This window comes from Asparagus officinalis, chromosome 1, assembly GCF_001876935.1.
Source record: "Asparagus officinalis chromosome 1, Aspof.V1, whole genome shotgun sequence".
Classification (NCBI taxonomy): Eukaryota; Viridiplantae; Streptophyta; class Magnoliopsida; order Asparagales; family Asparagaceae; genus Asparagus; species Asparagus officinalis.
This window is the reverse complement of record NC_033794.1, coordinates 21,862,030-21,872,707: the sequence shown is the minus strand read 5'-3', so window position 1 is coordinate 21,872,707 and position 10,678 is coordinate 21,862,030. Positions and strand designations below refer to the sequence as shown.

The window sequence follows — 10,678 nt, the reverse complement described above, 5'->3', positions numbered from 1 at the left end:
GAGCCAACCGACGGCTAATCCTCCGAACTCGAACTTCGCCTCCCGTGGTAAGGGCAAGGCACCTACAGCTGCTATTGGTGCTAATCAAACGTCACAACAGCAATCCCGAAGGCAGCAAAAGACTTCGGACCCGAGGTTCCAAAAAGAGTACTCCTTCAAGGACGAAGATGTTCCGACCATTTTCGAGTCCCTCCTTGAAAACAACAAGATCAAGCTACCACCTATCGCAAATCAGGAGGAAGCTGACAATACTACGGATCCAAAGTACTGTGTGTACCACAGGAGGGTCCTTCATCCCACCAAAGATTGCTTTGCTCTCAAGAATAGCATCCAAACCTTGGTTGAAGCCGACGTTATATCGCTCAATTAAGTCGAATGAAGACTCCGACAAGTATAAGAGTATAAACTGCTCCTTCTCACACTCCAAAGAGTATACGAGTATAAACTGCTTCTTGGTCATCCAACTAAGTACAATGTTAAACCCGGTTTCGCAAAGGAAGCTGGGGGTGAATGATTTATGTAACGGGAAGTTCCTAGAGAATCTTATATTCTTAAGGATAACCCGAACATGCGACTGAGGATAACGTACTCCTCGTTACACCCAGTTTTGCAAAGAAAGCTGGGCGTGGATAATTCATGTAACGGGAAGTTCTAGGAAGAATGTTAAATGTAATATTCTTAGAGATAACCCGATCTATGAACAAAGTGATAAACACTAAACTCCTACTATGATTTCCGAACACTCTTTTGCTGAGATGAGATTCGATCACTTCATTGGATCAATTTTTTCTCACAAAACTCTCATTGGTGTTTGACGACTCACAGTCTCCCACCACAAAATCCCCCACCGATCAGACTAAAACTCTCATTGGTGTTTGACGACTCACAGTCTCCCACCACAAAATCCCCCACCGATCAGACTAATTGATGGTGGAACCACCAAAATTCTTTCCTGTTTAATCCATTCACTACACCACCTGAAATCATCTATAGCGGTCGAAAAATGCTATGGTATTATTTCATAGCGTTTTAACCAGCGCTGTGTCAGAACCCGCTATAGTAGGTCTGTGGCTTTACATAGCGCTTTCCCAAACGCTATCAAAAAGGTTCCAACCATAGCGTTTTTATGTAGCTATAAAATGGTATTCAATAGCATTTTTGTATTGCATGACGAATATCTTTCATAGCGGTTGAAAAATGCTATTAGTTAGTTTTCATTCATAGCATTTCAACGCTGCTATTGCCTTACATTTGATAGCGTTTGAGTTACTATAATGGCGTTTTAGCGAATGCTGTCTTTCTTCTTTTAATAGCATTTCAACAATTGTTTCCACTTCTTATATCATTCAGTTGTGTCTATAAACCTTTGAGGTTGAACTAGAAATAGCTTCCAATTATGACAATCATAAAAGCAAATATTTTATTTAAAGGTTCAAACTGATACATAACCAAGTTGTAGCATACAAGAAGAGTCAACACAAATGTGCCAAAAAAACAAATACTAGCCTTTGGATAATCCAACATGGAGTACAAGAAATTAACCATAGTACACAGAATAACAAAAACTAACTTTGATGCATTACATATGACTTGGGAGACTCATCATCTTCAGCAATTGAGTACTAGTACTGCTGCAAAAACAAAAATTAACAAAACCAATAATCATTGAGCACATAAAGTTTATGACAAATTGATTTGTGAAAGAACAGACCTGGGGGTACACAAAAGCAAGATATGATGCTTCTCTGGAAAATGGATAAGATGCATGCAAAAGAACAACTCTACATTTGGAAAATGGATAAGAAGGTTTCATTATTAGAATTTAACTGGAAGGGTAAATCGCCCCTTTAAACATAGGGGAAAAAATCATCAACATCTACCAATATAAATCATGGGAATCAAATATATATGTATCATCCTGAAAAGAACAATGAAATATTGGGACTACAATTTTTGGAACCTAGTAAATACTAGAAGACTTCATTCCTATTTGGGTCATCTTTAGCTTATGTGGGCAGAGATAGTTGATAGCTTAGAGCAAGCAACCTGCAAATGCTAGAAGACTTCATTAATACTTTCATTCCACTTGTATTCAATCAATAAATTCCTGGCTTTGAGTTTAATTCACTTAGGGCAATAGTCTATATGTTTAGAGTTCAAAACATTAAGAAGATTAATTTTCATCAGTCAGATTGTTGCCTATATTGCGTGCATATGTCTAAGAATGTATTGAAGTGTAACAAATAGAAGCAAAAAGAAACTACTTACAATACTATGAATGGAACACAAGTAACACATATAGAGATCAAAATATGTTATGCACTATGAAAACTTAAATTGTAGAATAAACTTAAGGAGAAAATATTACTTTATCCAGTGAGTCCCTTCTCCTCCTTGCAGTTTCTGGCTCAAAAGCCTTTGCTACACTTAATGTCTTTTTACTCAGATGGTCCCTAATAGCACCGGTCACGGATAGAGGTGTTCTCCTCGTAGAATACAGAGTAAGGCTGGATCTTTTGCAAACTGGTGATTCAAATGACATGTTTTCATCAGAAAGACCAATCGACTCAAAAAGCTCTTTTGTTATGCTCTGCCGCTTTACAGGAACTGAGTTTAAATTTAACTCAGACATCTGTTGAGATATGCATTCAGAAAGATGCTCGACTGCTGCTAATTGTGAGTTTAGTGTGTTATAGACACTCTGAAAAGATTGTTTTTTGCCTGCAAGTAGATATTAGATAGTCACACTTAAGTAATACTCTTTGGGATCTGATGTCAGCCTCACATGTCACGATAATTAGAAATAAACTATGGCAGATTTAATTAGCTATGCTAAAATTAGGAAATTGCTATATAAACATTTTCATCAAACAAACAATACAACACCAGTTTGTCTAGTAAAGAAAACACTATAGGCTTTAAAAATATATCACATAGCGAATCTGCATTTCCATTTGTATCATACCTTACAGGCAGAGAACCACTCTGGAAAGTTGTATGACCTAATGAAGTTCTACCACTTCCACCAAATCTATTTATCTCAAGAGTGTGGAAATGTCTCTCCAGTTCAATGATCTGATTTGTCAAATTCTGCATGAAAAATGCACATTCACCGAGTTCAGAATTATAAATTGAATTATTAAAATCCAACATGATTGAAAGGTACATGCTTAACCTGATTTGCATTTAAAATATTCTGGCGTTTCGCTTCAATTTCAAGATTCAACTTCTGTTGGTTCTATATGTCCCAATATTTTCTATTAGAAGCTTGTTCGACTATGCCTTTCATGTAGCCTTGCCGAGTTGAAAGTGCACGATGAAAAGTTTCGAGGCTCCAGATTTAAACCTCATCCTTATCAGCTAAATATGTTTCAACTTGAAAGATAGAAGCATAGAGTAACAGGTAGATGTTTGAAGAAATAGCAACTGCAAATATAAATAAGCTTGATCATAGAATACAATTGATGGAATCAATAGGCAACCCCTTAGGAGTTGCTTAAGAGTTACTGGATCAATTTGCTCAACGTTTTAACTTAAATCCAGTTTTTCAGCCCCATGCGAGCAACAATCAACCTGATAACTTACTCTAACAACTGTTGCATTAGCACATGATTCATTATCAATTACAACCCTAACATGGAACAAATTAAAGAAATTAGAAGATTGAAAGTAAATGAATAAAAGAATAGACCAAAAAAACCAAAAGATGCAAACCTTGGTGGGTTCATTCTCTGATTGAATATTTCGTACTCATCGTCATTGTCCTAATGAGAACTCATCAAATCTGTCTCTGTAAAATTAAACCCAGAAAATGGAAAGAAATTTAATTATCAATCAACAAAAAAGACACCCTAATGCCCATATTAAAAATCCCCAAAATGAATCAACAACATAGAGAACCAATTAAAACCAAATAATTAATTCTTGTAAAATCACAAAATCAACTTGACAAGAAAATATTTTTAGAGGAAAACTGACTGAAGACATCAAAATAATTGATGGGTCCATTCTATAATCATTAAGAATTAGAAAGGGAATGGATTAAAATTGAAAGAAAGAAGAATTACCCATTTGAGAGAAAGGAATCGATAGGGTCGTTGAGAGATCAAACAGGTAGGGAGCTTTGCAGAGATCCGACGACACGGCCACGGCGGATCTGATAGCCAGGATCGATCCGATGGGGCACTCATCCTATTCCATGGATCTGATGTCGCCCTTCACCACCTCGAGATCCAGCGGAGCGCAGGGGTACACAGCGGCGCGGTCGCCTAGAGTCAATCGCCTAGGGTTCATCATCACGAGATCGTTCAGACCGCTCAGCACTTCTCCCTGATTCCCAAAAAAAGAAAAAAGGGGGAAAAACTAGGGTTTGAGATTTCGACGAGAGGAAAAGGATCAGGGATTTGATAGGAGAGGGATCGAAATAATTGGGGGGTATTAAAATTTTGGGCCTGTTTTAATTTTCAGTCTCCCGCTTAACTTTTTAACGCGTCAGAATAAAAAAAAGTACGATCAACTACTTATAGCGTTTAAAATTTTTAAACGCTATCAAAAAATAAGGCACATACAATCTATAGCACTTACAACATAAACGCTATCATTAAACGCTATAAAAAAACAGCTTTGTTGTAGTGATTCAAACTTCCGCTATGTTCGTGCACTCAACACTTTCATGGTTAGAGTCTAGATATAATGCTTAGAATTTTGATCTGTCAATCCTTGACGAATTATCAAACCCCTTCGTGTTAAATCCTTATCACTTAACACCAAGAACCCCTACTGAGTGATTTGTACAAGTCAACACTCCCACTGTGATTTGTACTCCCACTCCCACTATTCACTTGGTCAAACCTTCCTACAGTTAGGACCATAATCAAAATCCCCTCTCGATTTCTTTAATGAACGAGAGGTCCACAAATCGAGTGATCAAACCTATAAAAGTTAGGGTCATCTTACACTCCCACTCTCACTTGGTCAAACATTCCTACAGTTAGGACCACAGTCAAAATCCCCTCTCGATTCCTTCAACGAACGAGAGGTACGTTTTCAGATCGAGTGATCAAACCTTCCTACAGTTAGGATCGTCTCAAACTTCCCACTCGGTCAAACCTTTCTATAGTTAGGGCCAAAACTAAAATCCCCCCTCGATTCCTCCAATGAACGAGAGGTCTGCTTTCAAATTGAATGATCAAACCTTCCTACAGTTAGGGTCAAAACCACAATTCACTCTCGATAAACGAGAAATTCATCTTTAGTTCGGTAATCAAACCTTCCGACAGTTAGGGTTATCCGAATCTTTTCGATTCTCGGAGTGGAGATCCCACTCTTAGTTTCACCTGCCCGGATTCTTGAAGTGGAAATCACACTTTGAGTTTCCTTTTGCAACTGTAGATAGAATATAAAATTCTTCCTCTTCAGCTTTGGGAGAAAGAATATAAAATTCTTCCTCTCCCGCATCGGGTTCGTCTTTGCCCTAGAAGAAGACACCATTTTTTTAAACTCTCAAAATCCATGCCTCACACGCATGGGGAATTTTATTCCGAAGCCTAAGTAGGGATAAGTCAGCACTTAACCCGCGTTGCTGGGTGGTTCGTTCCTGTAAAAACGACCGAGTCTACGTATTCAGTATCGTAAATAAAAATCCATGTCTTTTATGCATGTGGAATTTTATCCCGAATCCTAAGTAGGGATAAGTCAACGCCTAACACGCGTTACCGGTCAGTCTTTTACCGTAAAAATAACAAAAACCCACATATTCGATATTGTGATAGGTTGTGATTAATAACACTAAAATCCGTGCCTCACACGCACCGGGAATTTTATCCTGAATCCTAAGTAGGGATAAGTCAACACCTAACACGCGTTGCCGGTCAGTCTTTTACCGTAAAAAGGACAAAAGCCTACATATTCGATATTGTGGTAGGTTGTTATTTATAACACCAAAATCCGTGCCTCACACGCACGGGAAATTTTATCCCGAATCCTAAGAAGGGATAAGTCAACGTCTAACACGCGTTGCTGGTTTAGTCTTTCACCGTTTGAAGAAGACACTAGAATCCGAGTCTGGGGACTTTTATCCCGAAGCCTAAGTAGGGATAAGTCAGCGCCTAACACGCATTGCTGGGTAGTCTATTTCCGTGAGAAAGACGAAGTCTACGTATTCAATATCGTAGCACTAAAAGAGTTAACTCGTCTACGTATTCAATATCGTAGCACTAAAAGAGTTAACTCTTTTAGCATAACGTTACATGTGGAACGGACTTAAACAATCCGCATGCAAGCCCGATTCAAACGGTAATCGGTAAAGGTACGTCAAATCCGTTGAAGGCTGAGGATTTGCCAAAAATTCTAAGTTAGCGTCTAACACGCGTTGTCGGGTAGTCTATTCCCGTGAAAAAGACGAAGTCTACGTATTCAATATCGTAGCACTAAAAGAGTTAACTCTTTTAGCACAACGTTACGTGCAGAACGGGTCTAAACAATCTGCACGCTAGCCCGACTCAAACGGTAGTCAGTAAAGGCTAATCAAACCAGTTGATGGCTGAGAATTCGCCAAAAATTCTATAAATGTGAGTCATTGACGTATCAGCTTCATTAGTTGGTCTCGTGACTTGAGCATCCAACGACTTCGGGATAAGATCCATATCTGCAGACGAAACAACTTTAATAGTTAGTCTTGCAGCCTAAAATTTAGGATCGCCACGTTCCAATACCTTAAGAGCTTAAACTATGTAGACTCCAGCAAACATACGAGTATAAACTGTGTTAACGCTGGTCAACGCGTTGCAACGAAGATAATCAGTTCAAAGTCTACTCAATGACATGAGCCAAAACTAACTCACCAATTTCGATTCAAGATTTCGACAACGGTCATATGATAAACGCAGCGCCGGAAGAACTTTATTTATTCGACAAAACACCGAATAGATTGAAGGCTGAAGGAGTCAAGCAGTTCACATGTCTCTCTACGAGATTGAGGAAAAGACCTATCTTATCCAAAGCATTCCAGACTCCCCTATAAAAGAACGAGTCTGAAATTCTTTGGAGGGGGTATCTGTAGGCGTCAAAAAATTACCTATGGGTCCCCGAATACAGCTCAAGACAAAGAGAAGACGATGAACGTCATTATCCGAATCGAAGAGGATTATCCGACGCCGACAAGCGCATAAAGCAAATCGGCGAACCGTTAATGACACGACAACGAACCACCACAACGGCAAACGCCAAGTGGCCCACACGCGTCAATCAACTCAAAGCGTCCAAACACGCCCAACAGTCAATTAGCACGCGCGCATCATTCAGCTCTAGCGCGTCAATCAGCTCACGTGCGTCAAGTCAATCCTCTCGCACGCGACAATCAGCTCGCGCGCATCAATCAAACGCGCGCCCAACAATCAACTCGTGCACGTCGGTCAAATCGCGCGGAGCGTACGAATCAACAAGATGATCAAATACGCAAAACGGTGGAAAATACAAGTCCCGGAAGAGCCGGAAAACACAAGAAATCAGCGAAGCCAGAAATCCTAGCGCGCCGCGCGGGACGGACCAAACTGACCCGCGCCCGCGCGGGTCGGAATGATCCGACCCGCGCAAGCGCTGGTCAGAAGAATCCAACCTGCGTCGGCACGGGTCGGACTCAACCGACCCGCGTCGGCGCGGGTCGGACACAACCCTAAGGTTAGTCACTCTCAACCTAATCTAGGGTTAGCCACTCTCATTCTCTTATCCCCATCTAAAGAGATCCATAAGGGAGAACCCCTAAGGTTAGAAGATCATCAAAACCCTAATCAAGTTGTCCTCAATGGATTCAGGTATATGCTTCCGCATCTTTTGATTCTTGTTAATCTCTTTGAATTAATCATAAGTTTTAGATCTCAAATATTAGATCCAACAGTAAGTTCAAAACAGCGATCGGGAGGGTGTTTACTCCCAATTAACCCTTATTTCTTTATCATTCTTCTCATTTGAGGAGTTTATGAACCAAAAACAGTGAAGGAACATATCTATATCAACATTGCCAATTTTTAACAATCTATGGAGTAAGTAAGATACGTGATCTAGGGACTGTGACAAATATGGAGAACACGGAAGCCCATCCTTTTTCATCATGGGTATAACTATGGAAGTGTACCATTCTCATCTAGGATGTAGAGAATAGCCTTTTCCAAAGATGTTCTTCATATTACGTGCAGAGTATATGTAAGAACAATTGTTTCCCTTCAAATCATCAAAGATTTAAAACCATTATACTTAGTTTTAGGCGGTTGCGAGCATCTATTTATAGGCAATCTATGAAGTTCTAATGTGGTTAGCAATACTCGACGCACGCAGGGTTCAGCCAACTGCTTCAAAGGAATATTTAACACTACCCTTTTTGTTCCTAACTTTCTCATCCATCTTTCACGTCATAAAAGAGTCCGACACAGTGAGTTATTTATCCATGCTGAGTTTGTCATGAGAAATTGGTGGTTGACCCTGCAAACACGAGGGGCGTTTCAATGAAATTTGAGGGAAGGAGACTGAAGACAGTCTGTGAGGAGGGAGCAATAACATGAAGTAATTTATTTATGAGGGGAAACATAGGGTTATGTTACGTATACGTAGACTTTAATTTGGATGACCATCCTAGACAGCAATTTGCCTCTCTTGGCTGGTGTTTTTATTTAGTAATTGAATCCGTTTATTGGATTAGATGATTAAATGCAGATCTTATTTTTCTCAAGCATGCAAAACGAGGCTTATTTTTAAATTCTTGAATAATAAGTAGTCGATTTTAATAGTAGAAACTTATACAAAGAGCGCAAAGAGCAATGAACAGAAGATAACAGTGAAAATGACGTGCTGTGTGCTTGCTTTAAGGAGCTCCTTCTTATTTTAGCAAGTCAAATAGCACACTCTTCCTATTTCGTGGCAATCTTATGGCACCAATTACGCAACATATCAAACTCAACTGCGAAAAATGAATGATGGGATTAACAAGGTATGCGTACTATTTAAACAAAAGACATACAAACTATTTAAAACAAAAGACACGGGCACGCGCGCGCACACTACATTAAAAATTTTTTTCAACAATAATGATGCCTACGCTATCCCGTGAAGAGGCACTGTTCTCTCAAACAGGTTGATCGTTTTCTTAGATGCATCTTAGAGGAAGTCAAAACAATGTGATCCCGAGAAGTCATCACAGTGTACTATATGTTGAGGGGAGATCGTTTAGGCCCCGTTTGGTTTGCAAAACAGGCTGCTGAAAGCCTGACAAAAACAGTGTTTTTGTCAGGCTTAAAACAGGCTGCTGAAAGCCTGACAAAAACAGTGTTTTTGTCAGGCTTTCAGCAGCCTGTTTTGCAAACCAAACGGCCCCTTAGTGACTAATTTGTGAGTAGACACAGTCTTTGAGTGAACACACTTGATGAGAGATTTTTTTTCAGGTATAGTATTTAAGTAACTATAATATTACTATGTGTCAGCAGCCTCAGCCGCCCACATGCTAAATTATCCAGCCACCAACTTTGAAAATGGAAAATAAAACAAAATGGTGGTGCCCACTGGTACAGTAAAATATTAATATTTTATTATGCATAGTGTTTTTCAAAATCCTATAAATAGGCTCCAAATCCTTAAGGAAATCTCATCCCAGAAACAACTTCTTATATAGAAGAGAGAGAAAAAATAGAGAGAGTTTCTCCTTGTAAAGAGAGAGAGTTTGTAACTCCAGAGTTTTTCTCCTTATAGTGGATTCTTCTATCCTTACCCGTGGACATAGGCAATCAAGTGTCGAACCACGTAAATCTGTATGTCCAACTTTTTATCTCTACTTTTGCTCTACTATTGCTGCGACCCTGCTCTATTGGGCCCCGGGTTTGTCCCAACAAGTGGTATCAGAGCCAACTTAGGGTACTTGTATATATCTACTTATCGTATGCTCTGTGGCTGCCACCAAAGGTGGATCCTCCACATCAGAAAATAAGTTAGGTTATCATTTACCCTTTGAAGGTGACGGATACTATTCACGAGTACGACACTGTTCATAAATACGACACTGTTCATAAATATGGCACTATTCATGAGTATGGTACTATTCACGAATACGATTACTGTTCATAAATACAGTTACTATTTATGTGAAATAGTAAGAAGTTACTGTTCGTGGTAGAAGCAATAGCGGCGAAGTTCAAGATCGAGAAATTCGACGGGAGTAATTTCTCATTGTGAAAGTTGAAGATAAAGGCTATCTTAAGAAAAGATAATTGTCTGGCGGCCATCAGTGCAAGGCCGAACGATATCACATATGATAAGAAATGGAACGAGATGGACAAAAATGCTATTGCAAATCTCCATCTGGCATTAGCAGACGGGGTGCTGTCAAGCATAGAGGAGAAGAAGACAGCAAAGGAGATCTGGGATACTCTAACAAAGCTATATGAGGCGAAATCCATGCACAACAAAATCTTCTTAAAAAGGAGACTTTACACTCTGAGGATGGCGGAATCTACATCGATGACCGACCACATCAACACCCTAAACACATTGTTCTCCCAACTCACAACGTTGGGGTATACAGTTGGTGCGAATGAACGTGCGGAACTTCTACTTCAGAGTCTACCTGACTCTTATGATCAACTCATCATCAACCTGACAAACAACGTCCTTATGGACTATCTAGTTTTCGACGACG

The 10,678-nt window shown here is 39.6% G+C and overlaps 1 long non-coding RNA gene across 3 annotated transcripts; it reads right to left on the bottom strand.

Moving 5' to 3' along the window:
* Nucleotides 1,398–4,470, bottom strand: LOC109821206. Of its 3 annotated transcripts, XR_002241940.1 has the most exons (7): nucleotides 4,068–4,469; nucleotides 3,715–3,790; nucleotides 3,176–3,631; nucleotides 2,966–3,090; nucleotides 2,369–2,721; nucleotides 1,712–1,781; nucleotides 1,398–1,631 (listed from the first exon to the last, which is right to left on the bottom strand). It is a non-coding gene; the product is annotated as an uncharacterized LOC109821206 (long non-coding RNA). The 3 variants fall into 3 exon arrangements; XR_002241939.1 differs by having other exon boundaries at nucleotides 3,176–3,790; nucleotides 4,068–4,470; XR_002241941.1 differs by having other exon boundaries at nucleotides 1,398–1,628; nucleotides 3,176–3,790; nucleotides 4,068–4,470.